A 17,537-nucleotide genomic window follows, 5' to 3' on the forward strand; every position below is an offset into this window, starting at 1 on the left:
CTCCGTCGTATCTATAATTTCTGATTGTTCCATGCCAATATTCTTCAACTTTCATATACTTTTGGCAACTTCTTATACTATTTTTTGGGACTAACATATTGATCCAGTGCACAGTACCAGTTCTTGTTTGTTGCATGTTTTATGTTTCGCAGAAAACCAATATCAAACGGAGTCCAAACGGGATAAAAACGGACGGATAATTATTTTGGAATATTTGGGATTTTCCGGAGGAAGAATCAACGTGAAACGGTGTCCGGGGTGGCAACGAGATAGGGGGCGCGCCCCAGGGAGTCAGGCGCGCCCTGGCCTCTCGTGGGCCACCCGTAAGGCGGTTGATGCCCTTCTTTTGCCGCAAGAAAGCTAATTTTATGAGAAAAATCTGGGCGAAAGATTCACCCCAATCGGAGTTACGGATCTCCGGATATTTAAATAACGGTGAAGGGGTAGAATCTGAGAACGCAGAAACAGAGAGATAGATCCAATCTCGAAGGGGCTCTCGCCCCTCCCAATCCATGGGAGACAAGGACCAGAGGGGAAACCCTTCTCCCATCTAGGGAGGAGGTCAAGGAAGAAGAAGAAGAAGAAGAAGGGGGCCTCTCTCCCCCTTGCTTCCAGTGGCGCCGGAGCGCTGCCGGGGGCCATCATCATCACCGCGATCTTCACCAACACCTCCGCCATCTTCACCAACATCTCCATCACCTTCCCCCATCTATATCCAGCGGTCCACTCTCCCGCAACCCGTTGTACCCTCTACTTGAACATGGTGCTTTATGCTTCATATTATTATCCAATGATGTGTTGCCATCCTATGATGTCTGAGTAGATTTTTGTTGTCCTATCGATGATTGATGAATTGCTATGATTGGTTTAATTTGCTTGTGGTTATGTTGCTATCCTTTGGTGCCCATCATATGAGTGCGCGCGTGGATCACACCATAGGTTAGTTGTATGTTGATAGGACTATGTATTGGAGGGCTAGAGTGACAGAAGCTTCAACCTAGCATAGAAATTGATGCATATGGGATTGAAGGGGGACCAATATATCTTAATGCTATTGTTGGGTTTTACCTTAATGAACGTTAGTAGTTGCGGATGCTTGCTAATAGTTCCAATCATAACTGCATAGAATTCCAAGTCAGGGATGACATGCTAGCAGTGGCCTCTCCCACATAAACTTGCTATCGGTCTAGTAAAGTAGTCAATTGCTTAAAGACACTTTCACAACTCCTACCACCACTTTTCCACACTCTCTATATTTACTTTCTTGCATCTTTATTTAAACAGCCCCTAGTTTATATTTTGTTGCTCTTTATTATCTTGCAAACCTATCCTATCACACCTACAAAGTACTTCTAGTTTCATACTTGTTCTAGGTAAAGCGAACACTAAGCGTGCGTAGAGTCGTATCAGTGGATGATAGGACTTGAGAGAGTATTTGTTATACCTTTAGCTCCTCGTTGGGTTCGACACTCTTACTTATCGAAAGAGGCTACAACTATCCCGTATACTTGCGGGTTATCAAGACCTTTTTCTGGCGCCATTGCCGGGGAGTCATAGCGTGGGGTGAATATTCTCGTGTGTGCTTGTTTGCTTTATCACTAAGTAATTTTTATTTGCTGTTCTAAGTTGTTCTCTATCTTTAGTTATGGATATGGAACACAAAATACTAGAAACATTAGGTGTACTTGCTACTCATGTAGATGGGGTAACTCCTAAAACCCCCGATTCTCACTATGTGAAAGATATTATGTACTACTTTGATAATCCTGAGAAAACCCCATTCAACTTTATAATGGGAGACACGTTGGATTAACATGAATACTTTAGGGATTATCGCTCGACACAAAAAGGGAAACTATTATGGGATCAATTTATTATTTTGCGTTGGTATGCTCGTCAACTATGAGTGATGCATGATTATAGTTGTTGCTCCAGGATGAAGGATCCACACCTTCCCTTTTCATGCAAATTCAATGATAATGAAACCTTAGCTTCTTATGCTAATGGTAGATATGATTACTATGATGTGGAACAAATAGAAGAATTTGTTGCTTTTATGGGTGCTTATGAGATTGAATCTATGTTTAAAGCATTTGATGATTCAGGTTATAGGCCTGAAAATCTTGCTATATTTAGATATTGCTATGAAAATTATGCATACAATTACTATATTAATGCATTTATTAAGAAAGTATCCCGCTGTCCAAGAAGAGACTAATATTTTGCAGGAAGCTATGGAAGAAGAAATTGTTGAAACTATGAGCTCATTGGATGGAAAAGATGATGAGGAGAGCGAAGAACAAAAGGAGGAAGAGCGGATTAGCTACCCGTGCCCACCTTCTAATGAGAGTAACCCTCCAACTCATACATTATTTAATTCTCCTTCGTGCTTACCGAAGGATGATTGCTATGGTGATTGCTATGATCCCTTGAATTTGTTTGAAATATCCCTTTTTGATGATGCTTGCTATGCTTTATGGCCAAGATGCCAATATGAATTATGCTTATGGAGATGAACTTGCTATAGTTCCTTATGTTAAACATGAGATTGTTGCTATTGCACCCACGCATGATAGTCCTATTATCTTTTTGAATTCTCCAAACTACACTATATTGGAGAAGTTTGTGCTTATTAAGGATTATGTTGATGGGTTGCCTTTTACCGTTGCACATGATGATTTTGATGAATATAATATGCATGTGCTTGCTGCTCCTATTTGCAATTATTATGAGAGAGGAACTACATCTCCACCTCTATATGTTTCCAACACGATAGAATTGCAAGAAATTGCTTATACTATGCATTGGCCTTTACTTGGTGTGCATGAATTGTTCTTTTATGACATGCCGATGCATAGGAAGAGAGTTAGACTTCGTTGTTGAATGATATATGTTACTTTTTGCTCACTACTAAATTACAAATCATTGTTAATTAAAATTGGCTTTGATATACCTTGGGATCCAGGTGGATTCATTACTTGAGCACTTTATGCCTAGCTTAATGGCTTTAAAGAAAGTGCTGCCAGGGAGACAACCCAAAAGTTTTAGAGAGTCATTTATCTCTGTTGAGTTCTTTTATATAGTTTAAAAACAAAAAAATAAAGAGGGGAACCTAAAAACTTTTCAAAAAGGAAAGTGAAAGTGAGAGAGACAAGCATTGTTGAAGTGGGAGAGCTCCTTGAACTTTGTTCATGCTCATGAAAACTTTGTGAATCTTGATTACAGAAACTTTTCATCAAAAATAATTATCCCCTTGTATAATTCCATTGTATTATAAAAATAATATGCTAAGGTTTGCCTTTAGGATGTTTGCAATGCTTGTTGGCTTGTACGGTACAGGACAGAAACTTTGGCTATAGTGCTCGATTTTACATTTTTAACTGGAACGTCAATTGGTTCTGATTCCTTTCGCATTGTCTTTATGTACCACTTATTTATTTTTCCTAATTTTAGTAGAATTTGTGGGGTACTAGAAGTATTGTGAATGTTCAGATTGCTACAGACTGTTCTGTTTTTGACAGATTCTGTTTTTGATGCATAGTTTGCTTGTTTTGATGAATCTATCAATTTATATCAGTGGATTAAGCCATGGAAAAGCTATATTACAGTAGACACAATGCAAAAACAAAATATGAATTTTTTTACAACAGTACTTAGAGTGGTGATTTGCTTTATTATACTAAAGGATCTTACCGAGTTTTCTGTTGAAGTTTTGTGTGGATGTAGTGTCTAATCGAGGATGTCTCGATATGAGGAAAAGGAAGAGAAGCAAGAGCTCAAGCTTGGGTATTCCCGAGGCACCCCAAGTAAATATTCAAGGAGACTCAAGTGTCTAAGCTTGGGGATGCCCCGGAAGGCTTCCCCTCTTTCTTCAACAAGTATCGGTATGTTTTCGAATTCGTTTCGTTCATGCATTATGTGCAAGTCTTGGAGCGTCTTTTGCATTTAGTTTTTACTTTTCTTTTATGCACCATGCTGGTATGAGATAGTCCTTGGTTGATTTATAGAATGCTCATCGCACTTCACTTAAATCTTTTGAGTGTGGCTTTATAGAATGCTTCATGTGCTTCGCTTATATTATTTGAAGTTTGGATTGCCTGTTTCTCTTCACATAGAAAACCACCATTTGTAGAATGCTCTTTTGCTTCACTTATATTTGTTAGAGCATGGGCATATCATTTGTAGAAAGAATTAAACTCTCTTACTTCACTTATATCTATGTAGAGAGATTACATGAATTGGTCATTCACATGGTTAGTCATAAAATCCTACATAAACTTGTAGATCGCTGAATATGATATGTTTGATTCCTTGCAATAGTTTTGCAATATAAAGGTGGTGATATTAGAGTCGTGCTAGTTGAGTAATTGTGAAATTGAGAAATACTTGTGTTGAGGTTTGCAAGTCCCGTAGCATGCACGTATGGTGAACCGTTATGTAATGAAGTTGGAGCATGAGGTGCTCTTTGATTGCTTTCCTTATGAGTGGTAGTCGGGGACGAGCAATGGAATTTTTCCTACCAATCTATCCCTCTTGGGGAATGCGTAGTAGTACTTTGCTTCGAGGGCTAAGTATATTTTTGCAATAAGTATATGAGTTCTTTATGACTAATGTGAGTCCATGGATATACGCACACTCATCCTTCCACTTAGCTAGCCTCTATTTTACCGCACAATTTTCGCCGGTATCATGAAACCATTATTAACCTTCATCAAAACAGCCACCATACCTACCTATATGGCATTTCCATAGCCTTTCTGATATATATTGCCATGCAACTTTCCACCGTTCTGTTTATTATGACACATTTCATCATTGTCATATTGCTCTTTGCATGATCATGTAGTTGACATCGTATTTGTGGCAAGGCCACCTTCATAATTTTCATACATGTCACTCTTGATTCATTGCATATCCCGGTACACCGCTGGAGGCATTCATATAGTCATATTTTGTTCTAGCTTTGAGTTGCAATTCTTGAGTTGTAAATCCATAAAAGTGTGATGATCTTCTTTATTAGAGCATTGTCCCAGTGAGGAAAGGATGATGAAGACTATCCCCCACAAGTCGGGATGGGACTTCAGACTCTATAAAATTAAAAGAGGCCAAAGAAGCCCATGAAATAAAAGAGGCCAAAGAAGCCCACCAAAAAGAAAAAAAAAGAAAAAAAAGAAAAGAAAGAAAAAATGAGAGAAAAAGAGAGAAGCGACAATTGCTACTATCTCTTTTCCACACTTGTGCTTCAAAAATAGCACCATGATCTTCATGATAGAGAGTCTCATATGTTGTCACTTTCATATACTAGTGGGAATTTTTCATTATAGAACTTGGCTTGTATATTCCAATGATGGGCTTCCTCAAATTGCCCTAGGTCTTCGTGAGCAAGCAAGTTGGATGCACACCCACTTAGTTTCTTTTGTTGAGCTTTCATATATTTATAGCTCTAGTGCATCCATTGCATGGCAATCACTACTCACTCACATTGATATCTATTGATGGGCATCTCCATAGCCCGTTGATACGCCTAGTTGATGTGAGACTATCTTCTCCCACTTTTTGTCCTCACAACCACCATATTAGACCACCATATTGTTATGTCCATGGCTTGCCCTCATGTATTGCGTAAGAGTTGAAAAGCTGGAGCGCGTTAAAAAGTATGAACCAATTGCTCGGCTCGTCATCCGGGTTGTGCATGATGGGAGCATTTTGTGTGACGAAGATGGAGCATAGCCAGACTATATGATTTTGTAGGGATAATCTTTCTTTGGCTATGTTATTTTGATAAGACATAATTGCTTGGTTGGTATGCTTGAAGTATTATTGTTTTTATGTCAAATGATAGACTATTGCCTTGAATCACTCGTGTCTTAATATTCATGCCATGATTAGACATATGATCAAGATTATGCTAGGTAGCATTCCACATCAAAAATTATCTTTTTATCATTTACCTACTTGAGGACGAGTAGGAATTAAGCTTGGGGTGCTGATACGTCTCCGTCGTATCTATAACTTTTGATTGTTCCATGCCAATATTCTTCAACTTTCATATACTTTTGGCAACTTTTTATACTATTTTTTGGGACTAACATATTGATCCAGTGCCCACTACCAGTTCCTGTTTGTTGCAAGCTTTATTTTTCGCAGAAAACCAATATCAAACGGAGTCCAAATGGGATAAAAACGGACGGAGAATTATTTTGAAATATTTGGGATTTTCCGGAGGAAGAATCAACGCGAAACAGTGTCCGAGGTGGCCACGAGATAGGGGGGCGCGTCCCAGGGAGGTAGGCGCGCCCTGGCCTCTCGTGGGCCACCCGTAAGGCGGTTGATGCCCTTCTTTTGCCACAAGAAAGCTAATGTTATGAGAAAAATCTAGGCGAAAGATTCACCCCAATCGGGGTTACGGATCTCCGGATATTTAAAAAACGGTGAAGGGGTAGAATCTGAGAACGCAGAAACAGAGAGATAGATCCAATCTCGGAGGGGCTCTTGCCCCTCCCAAGCCATGGGAGCCAAGGACGAGAGGGGAAATCCTTTTCTCATATAGGGAGGAGCTCAAGGAAGAAGAAGAAGAAGAAGGGGGCCTCTCTCCCCCTTGCTTCCGGTGGCGCTGGAGCGCTGCCGGGGGCCATCATCATCACCGGGATCTTCACCAACACCTCCGCCATGTTCACCAACATCTCCATCACCTTCCCCCATCTATATCCAGCAGTCCACTCTCCCGCAACCCACTGTACCCTCTACTTGAACATGGTGCTTTATGCTTCATATTATTATCTAATGATGTGTTGCCATCCTATGATGTCTGAGTAGATTTTCGTTGTCCTATCGGTGATTGATGAATTGCTATGATTGGTTTAATTTGCTTGTGGTTATGTTGCTTTCCTTTGGTGCCCATTATATGAGCGCGCGCGTGGATCACACCATAGGGTTAGTTGTATGTTGATAGGACTATGTATTGGAGGGCTAGAGTGACAGAAGCTTCAACCTAGCATAGAAATTGATGCATACGGGATTGAAGGGGGACCAATATATCTTAATGCTATGGTTGGGTTTTACCTTAATGAACGTTAGTAGTTGCGGATGCTTGCTAATAGTTTCAATCATAAGTGCATAGAATTCCAAGTCAGGGATGACATGCTAGCAGTGACCTCTCCCACATAAAACTTGCTATCGGTCTAGTAAAGTAGTCAATTGCTTAAGGACACTTTCACAACTCCTACCACCACTTTTCTACACTCGCTATATTTACTTTCTTGCATCTTTATTTAAACAGCCCCTAGTTTATATTTTCTTTCTCTTTATTATCTTTCAAACCTATCCTATCACACCTACAAAGTACTTCTAGTTTCATACTTGTTCTAGGTAAAGCGAACACTAAGCGTGCGTAGAGTCGTATCAGTAGCCGATAGGACTTGAGAGAGTATTTGTTCTACCTTTAGCTCCTCCTTGGGTTCGACACTCTTACTTATCAAAAGAGGCTACAACTATCTCGTATACTTGCGGGTTATCGGTGCTTTCGGCGCCGGTTGCGCCTCTCCTCAGCTTGGCTCGTGAAGATGACATAGGCTGCATGCTCGTTAGGGAATTCGTCTTGAATGGCTCTGACTGCTGGATGAGTGGCCGGCTGCTGAGGAGCCGGAGGCGGCAAGCCAGCGGGCGGAGGGGCAGTAGTCCTTCGCCCTTGGAGATCCGTGTGAGCCAATGACATTTCTGGGTTGTGTGGTTGGACGGCTTCGCGCCGCTGTGGAACTTGTAGGGGGCATCAAGGGTTTGCTCGTAGGAGAAAGCCGGCCTGCCGCCCTTTGGTTGCTTGGGCATGGGCTGCCCTTAAGGATGCTCGTCTTCGACCATGGCCACCTGCCGACTGGTGGAAGGCGGCATAGGAGCCTTGCGCTTGTGGTCGTTCTACTGCGGGCGTCGATGGGAGTCGCCAGCCGGTGTGTTTAGAGCTGGAGGAAGCACCTTTCCAGAGGCATCCACTCGGAGCTCGGTCTTCATCGAGGAGTCGGTCGTGGCATACTTGTCTGCTATGATTAGCAGTTCGTCGAGTGTAGCCGGCTCATCGTAGAGAAGTTGGTGCTTGAGGAGGGTGCCCTCTCGGCACCCGGCAGTGAAGTACTCTATTGCTTGCACCTCATGCACCCCTTCACAGGAGTTGCGGAGCTCGGCCCAGCGTGTCAGGTAGTCGCGGCTGGACTCGGTCGGGCCTTGGACACAAAGGGAGAGCTGACACAGCTTGGGTGCTCGCTTGTATGTGCTGGTGAAGTTGCGGATGAAGACTTCCGTGAAATCTAGCCAGCTGTTGACGCTGTAGGGCTTGAGACTGTTCAGCCAGGTGCGTGTCGTGCCTTGAAGCATGAGAGGGACGTACTTCACGGCAACGTGCCTATTGCCATTTGCTATGCTGACTGCAGTGGAGTAGTCTATCAACCAGTCTTCCGGCTTCACCGAGCCGTTGTATTTTGGTGTGTCTCTTGGGAGCGAGAACCCTTTGGGGAAGGGCTCGTCGCGGATGCGGTAGCCGAAACAGGGTGGCCCGACATCGTCTTCTGCTATGTCTTGAGCTTGCGTTGGTTTTCCTCGAAGAGGAGAGGGTGATGCAGCACAGTAGCGTAAGTATTTCCCTTAGTTTTTAAGAACCAACGTATAAATCTAGTAGGAAGCTCCTCAACAAGTCCCACGAACCTACACAAACAAACAAAGAACTCGCAACCAATGCGATAAAGGGGTTGTCAATCCCTTCACGGCCACTTGCGAAAGTGAGATCTGATAGAGAAAGTATGATAAGATAAATATATTTTTGGTATTTTGTGATATAGATGCAGAAAATAAAGATGCAAATAAAAGTAGATTGAAAGCAAATATGATAAGAGATAGACCCGGGGGCCATAGGTTTCACTAGTGGCTTCTCTCAAGAGCATAAGTTTTACGGTGGGTGAACAAGTTACTGTCAAGCAATTGATAGAAAAGCGAATAATTATGACTTTATCTAGGCATGATCATGTATATAGGCATCACATCCATAACAAGTAGACCAACTCCTGCCTGCATCTACTACTATTACTCCACACATCGACCGCTATCCAGCATGCATCTAGAGTATTAAGTTCATAAGAACAGAGTTACACATTAAGAAAGATGACATGATGTAGAGGGATAAACTCAAGAAATATGATATAAACCCCATCTTGTTATCCTCGATGGCAACAATACAATACGTGTCTTGCAACCCTTTCTGTCACTGGGTAAGAACACCGCAAGATTGAACCCAAAGCTAAGCACTTCTCCCATGGCAAGAAAGATCAATCTAGTAGGCCAAACCAAACCGATAATTCGAAGAGACTTGCAAAGATAACTCAATCACATAAAAGAATTCAGAGAAGATTCAATTATTGTCCATAGATAAATCTGATCATAAACCCATAGTTCATCGGATCTTGATAAACACACCGCAAAAAGAGATTACATCGAATAGTTCTTCACAAGAGAGGGGAAGAACATTGTATTGAGATCCAAAAAGAGAGAAGAAGCCATCTAGCTAATAACTATGGATCCGTAGGTCTGTAGTAGACTACTCACAACTCATAGGAGGGGCAAGGACGTTGATGTAGAAGCCCTCCGTAGTGGATTCCCCCTCCGGCAGAACATCGGCGACGGCTCCAAGATGGGATCTCGCGGATACAAAAGGTTACGGTGGCGGAAATATTTCTTCAGGTGGCTCCTGAATGTTTTCGGGGTACGTAGACTTATATAGGAGGAAGAAGTGCGTCGGTGGACGCCTGAGGGGCCCACGAGACAGGGGGGCGTGCCCTCCTATCTCGTGGAGGCTCCAGTTGTTTCTTGACTTGCACTCCACGTCCTTTGGATCACGTTTGTTCCAAAAATCATGCTCCCGAAGGTTTCATTCCGTTTGGACTCCGTTTGATATTCCTTTTCTTCGAAATACTAAAATAGGCAAGAAAACAGCAATACGGGCTGGGCCTCCGGTTCGTAGGTTAGTCCCAAAAATGATAATAATTTATAAAATAAAGCCCATAAACATCCAAAACAGGTAATATAATAGCATGGAACAATAAAAAATTATAGATACGTTGGAGACGTATCATCTTCTTCTTCTAGCACCAGGGATCGCGCCAGGCGGTTGATCCGATGGCGGGCATCATTCTCGCCGATTCCTTCGCGGCGGCCCAGTCGGCCGCTGAGCGTCGGCTGCATGACAGGCGGTGGGGTGGGATATATCTCCCCGTGAGGCGGAGGACGAGGCAAGTTGTCTCGTCGCTCCACGGCTCGGGGGCGGCCTTCTGCGTCACGCTCGACGGTGAGGCGATTCCGACTGCGGCTAGCAGCCGACTCGCTGTCTTTTCACTTCCGGACGCTGCCTGCAGTCGGCGTCCGGGATGTCACGCCGTGCTCTCGGCGTGGGGCAGGACTCTCAGCACAGGCGCCAGCTTCGTGCCGCTTTTGGCCGCGTCGATCAGCTGCTGGACGCGTTTGGTCATGAAGTGAGGCTCATCGCCCTCCAGCCCGTCCAGCTCGTCTACGGCCGCCTGGGCGGCGTGCAGGTTCTCGAGTGGCGTGGCATAGACTGGGCGGTCAGCACCCAGCATGCTGGCGATGGTCATGCCGTGTTTCTTGATAGCGCCAATCCGGCCGTGTCCGCCAGCAGGTGGCGTGCCAGAGGCGGCACGATCAACCTCGCGCTGGTAACCCTTGGTGAGGCGTCTCATGGAGGCTATCTTCTTTCCATTCTTGATGAGGGCAAAGCGGTGGGCCTCCAGCATGTTGGCGTCGGCATCGGTCGGGATGGGGGCGGACAGGTCATGCAGCGCTGTCTGCAAGGTGTCATGGATGTTTCCGCCGGAGGTAGCACCGTGACTGATGACCAGCACCTCTGTGACGGTGCTGCTGCTGCTGTCGTCTCGAGGAAGAGGGTCATGACCACCACGTTGGTGGGGGAGGCGTCAAGCGATGTCGTGTCGGAGTCGACAAGCATCGGGTCGGTGGAGCCGATCGACTCCAGGTCGGAGGTGCGCTCCTTGGTGATGTCAAGCTTGCCAAGGAAGTCGACGAGGCAACTCTCGGAGCTGGCTGCACCCGCGCCTGGCGCGGGCTCATAGGAGAGGTGAGTCTCGCCGAGAAGATCGGCGAGGCAGCTCGCTGCACAGGCATCATGGATGCCATGCAGCACGTCGGGGCAAGCGCCATCGGGCGTGCCGGGCTGGCTACGCTCTCTAGGGAGGAAGAGGGTTCCTGTCCAGAGCAGGTCTTCGGACGACGGTGCACCTGGCCCCACAGTGGGCACCAAATATCGGGTGGTAGGTGCGACATATGCCAATAGGTGGCTTATCATTGTGGGAGCCAATAAGACATCGCCGGTGTCTGGAAATGGGATAAGGCGAAGATATGCACGCCGGCGAATCTTACCCAGGTTCGGGACTCTCCTAGGAAATAAGACCCCTAGTCCTGGTCTAAGGGGTCTCCGCATGATCACTAGATCAAAACAAGTAGCTATAAGAGGCTCCTTGATCTGTTTAGCAAGAGGAAGAAGAACGGCAAGGCTAACTCTCCTCTTCTCTTTATGTGGTGTCTAAAACTCTGAGAGATCCACCCTTTGCATGGGTGCCCTGGGGGGGTTTATATAGGCCTACCCCCCAGGGGTACAATGGTAATCCGGCTGGATGTGGGTCCAGGCCGTCAGTGTTTCTAGTCACCGGCTTCTCCGCCGGCCGCTAGGGCCCGCCGACTGGTGGGTCCCGCCGGCTACCAGCCTCTTGGCCGACAGGCTCGGTCCATCGCCTGGGGGTCATGTCGGCTGCTGGTTACTATAGCCTTGCTCTTGGTGACGATGGCTTTGTCAGGGTAAGCATGGCTACAGTGCCGCCGCCTGGTGGGCTTTCACTGTAGCCTTACCCCATCTTATCTGATTAATGGTGCACAAACTTCCATGGTGGGGGAGGGCCGACTGCGGGGAGCCGGCCTCCCCTCAGGCCGACTGGTCAAGCTCGGCCGCCTTTTGGTATCTCTCTGACTGGAGGGACCCGCCGCCTGCGGGCCATACTAACAGCCTCTCATGGGTTATGTCATGGTCAACGTGGCAACAGTGCCGCGCCGGACGGGGAGTGGCCGCCCCATACAGCGCACTGTAGCCATGCTTGCTCCGGGATTCAGGGGTGGCAGGCTTCACTGTAGCCACACCCCGTCTTATCACCGTTATGTGGGTGCAAAATTTGAGGGTATGAGCCAGGCCGCCTGCTAGGAGCCGGGCCTCTGGTGGCCGGCAGCTAGGAGTCGGCCCTCTTCGAGAGAGCTCTTAGAGCCTCGCCGCCTTCCAACAGCCGGTCGGTTGGACAGCCGGTCAGGACAAGGCGGCCCTGCGTCTTGGATGTTTGTGGGCTTAGCCGGCCAGATATTTTTTGAAGAGCCAGCGGGAGCTGGTTAGGCTACCCGTGGTCATTTACTCTGACAGATGAACTTCTATTAATTTGGTCACTAATCTATTCATGATGTTGCCTTTGATCAAAGAAAAAGTGAAGACTTTATCTCCACAACTCTTATGATGATGCCTTTGATCTAGAGTATCACTTCAGTTACATGTGAGGAAATGAAATCCCTTTGTAACATACGAGTTTCCGTATGAAACCCTGATACTTCGAAAGAGATTGTCCGTTTTGTACACGAAGTGCATCCAGTTTTTGCCGTAAGCCTCTCTACTTTCTTGCACGTGCAATGTGGATGAAATGATGATACTATGCCAACTTTCAACCTTTTCAGAGTTCATTTGGAATGCTTTTCAATTTCAGGATCTTATAGCTCAAAACAATCAGTAAATGCATGAAAAATAACAAATGCAGTCAAAAAGGGTTGAAATTTGATGATGTGGCTTCGAATGGTGCATTCTGAACAAAGAAAAAGTCTGGAGTTCAAATAAGTTCAAAAAATGAAATCCCTTTATAACAGATGAGTTTCCGTATGAAACCCTGATACTTCGAAAGAGATTGTCTGTTTCGTACACAAAGTGCATCCAGTTTTTGCCGTAACCCTCTCTACTTTCTTGCACATGCTATGTGGATGAAATGATGATACCATGCCAACTTTCAACCTTTTCAGAGTTCATTTGGAATGCTTTTCAATTTCAAGGTCTTATAGCTCAAAACAATCAGTAAATGCATGAAAATAACAAATGAAGTCAGAAAGGGTTGAAAATTGATGATGTGGCTTCGAATGGTGCATTTTCAATACAAAAAAAGTATGGAGTTCAAATAAGTTCAAAAAATGAAATCCCTTTGTAACAGACGAGTTTCCGTATGAAACCCTGATACTTCGAAAGAGATTGTCCGTTTTGTACACGAAGTGCATCCAGTTTTTGCCGTAACCCTCTCTACTTTCTTGCACATGCTATGTGGATGAAATGATGATACCATGCCAACTTTCAACCTTTTCAGAGCTCATCTGGAATGCTTTTCACTTTCAGGGTCTTATAGCTCAAAAAAATCAGTAAATGCATGAAAAATAACAAATGATGTCAGAAAGGGTTGAAAATTGATGATGTGGCTTCGAATGGTGCATTTTGAACAAAGAAAAAGTCTGGAGTTCAAATAAGTTCAAAAAAATGAAATCCCTTGGTAACAGACGACTTTCCGTATGAAACCCTGATACTTCGAACGAGATTGTTCATTTTGTACACGAAGTGCATCCAGTTTTTTCCGTAACCCTATCTACTTTCTTGCACATGCTATGTGGATGAAATGATGATACCATGTCAACTTTCAACCTTTTCAGAGTTCATCTGGAATGATTTTCACTTTCAGAGTCTTATAGCTCAAAACAATCAGTAAATGCATGAAAAATAACAAATGAAGTCAGAAAGGGTTGAAAATTGATGATGTGGCTTCGAATGGTGCATTTTGAACATAGAAAAAGTCTCGAGTTCAAATAAGTTTAAAAAATGAAATCCCTTTGTAACATACGAGTTTCCGTATGACACCCTGATACTTCGAAATAGATTGTCTATTTTGTACACGAAGTGCATCCAGTTTTCGCCGTAACCCTCTCTACTTTCTTGCACAAGCTATGTGGCTGAGATGATGTTACCATGCCAACTTTCAACCTTTTCAGAGTTCATTTGGTATGCTTTTCAATTTCAGAGTCTTATAGCTCAAAACAATCAGTAAATGCATGAAAAATAACAAATGAAGTCAGAAAGGGTTGAAAATTGTTGATGTGCCTTGAAATGGTGCATTTTGAACATAGAAAAAGTCTGGAGTTCAAATAATTTCAAAAAATGAAATCCCTTTGTAACACACGAGTTTCCGTATGAAACCCTGATACACGAAGTGCATCTAGTTTTTGCCGTAACCCTCTCTACTTTGCTGCACATGCTATGTGGATGAAATGATGATACCATGCCAACTTTCAACCTTTTCAGAGTTCATCTGAAATGCTTTTCAATTTCAGGGTCTTATAGCTCAAAACAATTAGGAAATGCATGAAAAATAACAAATGAAGTCACAAAGGGTTAAAAATTGATGATATGGCTTCGAATGGTGCATTTTCAACACAGAAAAACTATGGAGTTCAAATAAGTTCAAAAAAATGAAATCCCTTTGTAACACACGAGTTTCCGTATGAAACCCTAATACTTCGAAAGAGATTGTCCGTTTTGTACACGAAGTGCATCCAGTTTTGCCGTAACCCTCTCTACTTTCTTGCACATTCTATGTGGATGAAATGGTGATACCATTACAACTTTCAACCTTTTCAGAGTTCATCTGGAATGCTTTTCACTTTCAGGGTCTTATAGCTCAAAACAATCAGTAAATGCATGAAAAATAACAAATGAAGTCAGAAAGGGTTGAAAATTGATGATGTGGCTTCGAATGGTGCATTTTGAACATAGAAAAAGTCTCGAGTTCAAATAAGTTTAAAAAATGAAATCCCTTTGTAACATACAAGTTTCCGTATGAAACCCTGATACTTCGAAATAGATTGTCTGTTTTTTACATGAAGTGCATCCAGTTTTTGCCGTAACCCTCTGTACTTTCTTGGACAAGCTATGTGGATGAAATGATGTTACCATGCCAACTTTCAACCTTTTCAGAGTTCATTTGGTATACTTTTCAATTTCAGGGTCTTATAGCTCAAATTAGTAAATGCATGAAAAATAACAAATGAAGTCAGAAAGGGTTGAAAATTGATGATGTGGCTTCGAATGGTGCATTTTGAACACAGAAAAAGTCTGGAGTTCAAATAAGTTCAAAAAAAATGAAATCCCTTTGTAACAGATGAGTTCCCGTATGAAACCATGATACTTCGAAAGAGATTTTCCGTTTTGTACACGAAGTGCATCTAGTTTTTACTGTAACCCTCTCTAATTTCTTGCACATGCTATGTGGATGAAATGATGATACCATGCAAACTTTCAACCTTTTCAGAGTTCATTTGGAATGCTTTTCAATTTCAGGGTCTTATAGCTCAAAACAATAAGTAAATGCATGAAAAATAACAAATGAAGTCAGAAAGGGTTGAAAATTGATGATGTGGCTTCGAATGGTGCATTTTGAACATAGAAAAAGTTTGGAGTTCAAATAAGTTCAAAAATTTAAATCCCTTTGTAACACACGAGTTTCTGTATGAAACCCTGATACTTCGAAAGAGATTGTCCGTTTTGTACATGAAGTGCATCTAGTTTTTGCCGTAACCCTCTCTACATTCCTGCACATGCTATGTGGATGAAATGATGATACCATGACAACTTTCAACCTTTTCAGAGATCATCTGAAATGCTTTTCACTATCAGGGTCTGATAGCTCAAAAGAATCAGTTAATGCATGAAAAATAACAAATGAAGTCAGAAAGGGTTGAAAATTGATGATGTGGCTTCAAATGGTGCATTTTGAGCACAAAAAAAGTCTAGAGTTCAAATAAGTTCAAAAGAATGAAATCCCTTTGTAACAGACGAGTTTCAGTATGAAACCCTGATACTTTCAAATAGATTGTCTGTTTTGTACACGAAGTGCATCCAGTTTTTGCCGTAACCCTCTCTACTTTGTTGCACATGCTATGTGGATGAAATAATGTTACCATGCCAACTTTTAACCTTTTCTGAGTTCATTTGGAATGCTTTTCAATTTCAGGGTCTTATAGCTGAAAACAATAAGTAAATGCATGAAAAATAACAAATGAAGTCACAAAGGGTTGAAAATTGATGATGTGGCTTCGAATGGTGCATTTTGAACACAAAAAAAGTCTGGAGTTCAAATAAGTTCAAAAAAATGAAATCCCTTTGTAACAGACGAGTTTCCGTATGAAACCCTGATACTTCGAAAGAGATTGTACGTTTTGTACACGAAGTGCATCCAGTATTTGCCGTAACCCTCTCTACTTTCTTGCACATGCTATGTGGATGAAATGATTATACCATGCCAACTTTCAACCTTTTCAGAGCTCATTTGGAATGCTTTTCAATTTCAGGGTCTTATAGCTCAAAACAATTAGTAAATGCATGGAAAATAACAAATGAAGTCACAAAGGGTTGAAAATTGATGATGTGGCTTCGAATGGTGCATTTTGAACACAGAAAAAGTCTGGAGTTCAAATAAGTTCAAAAAATTGAAATCCCTTTGTAACACACGAGTTTCCGTATGAAACCCCGATACTTCGCAAGAGATTGTCCGTTTTGTACACGAAGTGCATCCAGTTTTTGCCGTAACCCTCTCTACTTTCTTGCACATGCTATGTGGATGAAATGGTGATACCATTCCAACTTTCAACCTTTTCAGAGTTCATCTGGAATGCTTTTCACTTTCAGGGTCTTATAGCTCAAAACAAAAAGTAAATGCATGAAAAATAACTAATGAAGTCAGAAAGGGTTGAAAATTGATGATGTGGCTTCGAATGGTGTATTTTGAACATAGAAAAAGTCTCGAGTTCAAATAAGTTTAAAAAATGAAATCCCTTTGTAAGATACGAGTTTCCGTATGAAACCCTGATACTTCGAAATAGATTGTCTGTTTTTTACATGAAGTGCATCCAGTTTTTGCCGTAACCCTCTCGACTTTGTTGGACAAGCTATGTGGATGAAATGATTTTACCATGCCAACTTTCAACCTTTTCAGAGTTCATTTGGTATGCTTTTCAATTTCAGGGTCTTATAGCTCAAAACAATTAGTAAATGCATGAAAAATAACAAATGAAGTCAGAAAGGGTTGAAAATTGATGATGTGGATTCAAATGGTGCATTTTGAACACAGAAATAGTCTGGAGTTCAAATAAGTTCAAAAAAATGAAATCCCTTTGTAACAGATGAGTTCCTGTATGAAACCATGATACTTCGAAAGAGATTATCCGTTTTGTACACGAAGTGCATCTAGTTTTTACCGTAACCCTCTCTATTTTTTTGCACATGCTATGTGGATGAAATGATAATACCATGCCAACTTTCAACCTTTTCAGAGTTCATTTGGAATGCTTTTCAATTTCAGGGTCTTATAGCTCAAAACAATAAGTAAATGCATGAAAAATAACAAATGAAG

This window comes from Triticum dicoccoides, chromosome 1B (assembly GCF_002162155.2).
Source record: "Triticum dicoccoides isolate Atlit2015 ecotype Zavitan chromosome 1B, WEW_v2.0, whole genome shotgun sequence".
NCBI lineage: Eukaryota > Viridiplantae > Streptophyta > Magnoliopsida > Poales > Poaceae > Triticum > Triticum dicoccoides.